A 6000-nucleotide genomic window follows, 5' to 3' on the forward strand; every position below is an offset into this window, starting at 1 on the left:
CCCTACTAATTACAAGCTGATGCATCTGATAAGTAAGGTTAGCAAAACCTTATGTATATTATTCTAATATAAATGAGATACACAAATGGTAGAATCCTAATAACCATCAGAATCATAAAGACATACCGGTAAGTGGTAACCATCGTATATTCTAGGCAGGAATCAGTCCACAGTTAATATAGATCTCACTTACCCCAGATCTTGAACATCACTGTCGGTTTCAAAAACCTCCCTTCACTGTCGAATTTTGAACCGATAGTGGTATAATGGCAGTGATGTGGGATTGACATCACTGCCGGTTCTTATGAACAGACAGTGATGTGAACCGGTAGTGATGCGGTTTCTAAGAAAGCCAAAAAAATGTGAACACGGTCGCGCGTCATAAGTCACAAGTCAAGCGATTTTTCACCCGAAAAACGCATGCTTCGCGACCACCGGCGCTCGAAACCCTATCATCCTACTTCGCGTCTTCGGCCACTAACCACTCCATGTGCGAGCTGTTTATATCCAAATGAGATTTTTGTCTTAGCCATTTTATGTTCATCTAATTTTAAAATGAGTATTTAGAACTCTAAACGAATTCAAATGAAAAAGTTTTCAACTACAAAGTTTTATAACTTTCTAGATCTACAACTTTCATTTTGGTAGTTTCTTCATCCGAGGTCGTTTACAAAATTTAAATTTCAAATTTGAAAAATTCAAACGTAGTTTTCCATGACAGATGATTTCAAATCAAAATTCCATGACAGATGATTTCAAATCAAAAAGTTATTAACTACAAAGTTTAATGGCTTTTTGAGATCTACAAATTTCGTTTGTTGCTGTTTGTCCATCCGAGGTCGTTTAAAATTTCAAATTTCAAATTTTTTGAAATTCAAATGTAGTTTTCCTTGAGAAGATGGTTTCAAATCAAAAAGTTGTCAACTACAAAGTTTCGTAACTTTTTGGGATCAACAACTTTTATTTTGGTAGTTTCTCCATCCAAGGTCGATTACAAAAGTTAAATTTTAAATTTTAGAAATTCAAACGTAATTTTCCTTGACAAGAAGATTTCAAATCAAAAAGTTGTCAACTACAGAGTTTCATAACTTTTCGAGATCTACAACTTCTATTTTGGTCATTTGATCATTTATTTATCTGACATAGTGGTATTAACATTGTTCCCAAATGTTACGTATCCCTCTTATTGTTTATGAAATTATAAGAGAGATACGTAAATTTTGTGAACAATGTTATTACCACTTTATCGGATGAAGAAATGATCAAAATAAAAGTTGTAGATCTTGATAAGTTCTACAACTTCTATGTTCATGATTTTTTAGCAGAAATCATTTATTGTTCCAAAATGACGTTTAAAGTTGCCAATTTTTTAAATTCAAATAAATAAAACACAGTCTCATGAAAAGATGGATAAAATAATAGCGGTAAGAACATAATAAATTGATAGAGCATGATTTTGGAAATTTTTGGAAAAAAAATCATCAAATTTGAAGTTTGTACGAGGGAGAAAGACTACTTACAAGTTTTAACTAGAGATTAAAAAGAGAAATTAGGGTTGTTCAATAATTTTAAAATTTAATTTTAAACAACATTTTCAAGTAGTAAATGATCTCAAATGAAAAAAAAAATTCAACCACAAGGTTGCATAACTTTTCAAGATCTACAACTTTTGTTTTGGACATTTCTCCATCTGATGCCGTTTGAAAAATTTAAATTTTAAATTTTAGAAATCAATTTTCGTTAGATAGATTATTTCAAATGAAAATATTTGGACATCCAAACGATCTCAAATTAAAAAAGTTTGAACTACAAAGTTGTAGATCTCGTCGAGTACTACAACTTTGATATAAAGTTCGTATTCATCGGACATCATATGAGAAACTTACAAAGTTTTCTGGCAGCATATCACTATCGGTTCAAAAAACTCCCTTCACTGTCAGATTTTGAATAGACGGTGGTATACCGGTAGTAATGTGGGATTGACATCACTGCCGGTTCTTATGAACCGACAGTGATGTGAACCGGCAGTGATGTGGTTTCAACAAAAAAACCAAAAAATTCATTGAAAAAATAGGAAATTGTTTTTAATACTGGGAGAGGACCCATTAGACAGTCACACGGTTGCGCATCGTAAGTCACAAGTCAAGCGATTTTCACCCGAAAAACGCGTGCTTCGCGGCCACTGGTGCTCGAACCCATGTCGTTCTGCTTCGTGTCTTCAGCACCAAACCACTCCACCTGCAAGCTGTTTGTGTCCAAATGAGATTTTTGTCCTAGTCATTTTATGTTTATCTAATTTTGAAATGAGTATTTAGGACCCTAAATGAATTCAAATGAAAAAGTTGTCAATCACAAAGTTTTATAACTTTTCGAGATCTACAACTTTCATTTTGATAGTTTCACCATCCGAAGTCGTTTACAAAATTTAAATTTCAAATTCAAGAAATTCAAACGTAGTTTTCCTTGACGAGATGATTTCAAATCAAAAGGTTATCTTCTACAAAGTTTCATAACTTTTTTAGATCTACAAATTTTTTTTTGCTGTTTGTCCATCCGAGGTCGTTTAAAAAAATTCAAATTTCAAATTTTTGAAATTCAAACGTAGTTTTCCTTGAGAAGATGGTTTCAAATCAAAAAGTTGTCAGCTCCAAAGTTTCATAACTTTTTGGGATCTACAACTTTTATTTTGGTAGTTTCTCCGTCCGAGGTCATTGACAATAGTTAAATTTCAAATTTTAGAAATTCAAACGTAATTTTCCTTGACAAGATGATTTCAAATAAAAAAAGTTGTCAAATACAGAGTTTCGTAACTTTCCGAGATCTACAACTTATATTTTGGTCATTTGATCATTTATTCATCCGACATAGTGGTAGTAACTTTGTTCACAAATGTTACTATCCCTCTTATTGTTTAAGAAACTAAGAGAGAGATGTAAAGTTTGTGAACAATGTTATTACCACTTTATCGGATGAAGAAATGACCAAAATAAAAGTTGAAGATCTTGATAAGTTCTACAACTTCTATGTTCATGATTTTTTCAGCTGAAATCATTTAGTGTTATAAAATGACGTTTGAAGTTGTCATTTTTTGAAATTTAAAATTCAAATAGGTAAAACACAGTCAAATAAAAAGATAGATAAAATAATAGCGGTAAGAACACAATAAATTGATAGAGCATAATTTTAGAAATTTTTAGAAAAAAAATCATCAAATTTGAAGTTAGTATGAGGGAGAAAGACCAGTTACAAGTTTTAGCCGGAGATTAAAAAGAGAAATCAGAGTTCTTCAACAATTTTAAATTTTAATTTCAAACAGCATTTTCAAGTAGTAAATGATTTCAAATGAAAAAGTTTTCAACTATAAAGTTGCATAACTTTTCGAGATCTACAACTTTTGTTTTGGGCGTTTCTCCATCTGAGGCCGTTTGAAAAATTCAAAATTTAAATTTTAGAAATCAAACGTAATTTTCGTTAGATAGATTATTTCAAATGAAAATATTTGAACATCCAAACGATCGCAAATTAAAAAAGTTTGAACTACAAAGTTGTAGATCTCGTCGAGTAGTATAACTTTAATTTAAATTTCGTCTTCATCGAACATCATATGAGAAATTTATGAAGTTTTCTTACAGCATATCACTGTCGGTTCAAGCCACGAACCGACAATGATATTATCAGTGTCAGTTCTTGGCTAAAACCGGCAGTGATGACCCAATATCAGTGTCTGTTCTTGGCTAAAACCGACAGTGATACGAACCAACAATAAATACCCGAATATCAGTGTCGGTTGGTCCTATCATTGCTGGTTTTAGCCAGAAACCGGCAATGATTGGCTATCACTGTCGGTTTTTTAAAATTCGGCAGTGACGAAGCCGACAATGATGTCCAATTCTATAGTAGTGGATATGTTACCGTCTTTTTAGGAAAAAAGATCATAAAGCTGAACAATGAAAAATATAGATACCGGTAACCATGCACATCATAAGGTCGTATTTTAATTTCAGCCATGTCGTTTACACATTCATCAATTCATGTATGAATAGAAAAGATTACGTGCTTGAGAGGGATGGCAGTAACTTAGTATGTGTTGTAATCAAGGTGCATAAATTTTCCAATATTATGTAGTACGACCTTCCATTTGTGTTATGTTTATTAGAGCAATCTCCAAGAGTTCCCTAAACCTTATGCTAATCCTTGTTTTTTAGAAAAAAAGTGAAAAAATCCCTCTCCAACAACTCATAATACAACCTCCTAGTATTTTAGAAGCTGGAAAAAAAACCCCCTCGTCCACGTAAAGTTACGCGCAACGTCGGTCGCGCGTATCCTCGCGTGAGATGTATTTCCTTCGCCTCCACGGGACCACGGCGCTGGAGCACTGGCGCACCAGCGAGACGACGCGTCCTGCGTCCACGGCCAGCAAGAACACGCCCACGCCCTCCTCGTCACCCGCGCCCAGCAGGAGCCGATGCTACTCCTAGACACGGAGGCAGAGCTCCACGGCGGTGCCGTATCAGTGTTGTATACGGGCCACGAGTGCCTATAGGCGAGCAACCGGCCGCAGCACGGACAACAGAGGAGGTAGGATTGATTTTATCGATTGCCGGATTGATGCAGACAGCCAGGTTCCGTCCTTGTGGCCGCCTGCTGCTTCTTGTGGCTCGCAGTGGCTGTCGGCCGCCTGCTGCTGCTTCCGGGTGGCCGGCTGGGAGAGCTAGGCAGCAACGACCACCACCGAGGACCTGCTCGCCCAGCTCTATGAGGCCACGTGGATGGCTACCGCCGGCAGGGGAAGGTTGGGGATGGCAGAAGGTGTAGGGAGACGCCGGCGATGGAGAAGAAACTTACGATTTCATCGGAAAAAAAAAACTACCGGCAACTAAATTGTGTGTAGGACCACAATTTTGATGTTTTAAGAGTGATTTATTACAAACACTTGGAGATGTTCTTATTTATTCCTCCTAATACTGTTTTAGGAGTCGTAAAACATCATGGTTTTAGAAAGAAAAAATAGAGTACTCTTGGAGATGCTTTTAGGACAAGCTAATTATTAGTCTCGAAAAATGAACTATAACCTAAATGCTAGTATATATCTTAAAAACGGAGGAAGTATGTCATTTGAACTAGATCCGGCATACGCTTGAAACTTCCGTGCAAGAACACAGAAAGTGCAAGATATTTAGATATTCTCTCGGCATGTCACTGTTGTCTTCTTTGTTTTGTGAAGCACATTTTAAAAAAAAATTCTAGGAACAAACATGCAATTGCCGGCTGGCTGATGGCATGAGTGATGAGCGCATGGGCAGGGGAGCAGGAAGTATGGGTTTGATACACTTGGCTAGGTTTTGTGTGGACAGAAAGAGCTCAAGAGCCGAGCCACAGGCTTCCAAGAAAAAGATCCAATGCAGCACAGCCTGTAGCTCGGGCCAAGGGGTAGTACGGCTCACCAATATGCAGATGCACACATGTGGCGTTTCAAATTAGTGTTTTGGCTTTTCAAAATATATTATTTTTGTTATATTCTCGACATAGTATATATCTAAGCGTATAGCAAAACTTTACATCCTGCCATCAGCCAGGAACTTCATCTGTTCCGTGTGGCTTCAAGCTCCGGTCACTCTCCTAGCTAGTTAGGCAGCAAAAGATCATCACAGCTCTTGCTTCTGAGCCACTCTCTGAGCTGGTAAACTAAGACAAAACACAGATAAAGAGAAACCAGGTTCTTTCATTAAAGAGAGAAATCTGAACAAAAATGCCTGATTCTGAGGCAAATAATGAGATATTTGTACTATCAAAAGATTGAGTAGGGTCTTAATGTCACACCCAATTTTAAGAATAAAATAAGATACATAATCTTACGTGCGCGCAGAGATCAATCACACACATAAGCGAATAAATTATAGAAAGTATCATTACAAGAGTTTATTACATCACAAATATTATCACATAGTCTTCACATAAATATAGCAGAAATATAAAGATAACTCTCTCGCGGAAGCTCCA

Source organism: Miscanthus floridulus, chromosome 7 (assembly GCF_019320115.1).
Source record: "Miscanthus floridulus cultivar M001 chromosome 7, ASM1932011v1, whole genome shotgun sequence".
Lineage (NCBI taxonomy): Eukaryota > Viridiplantae > Streptophyta > Magnoliopsida > Poales > Poaceae > Miscanthus > Miscanthus floridulus.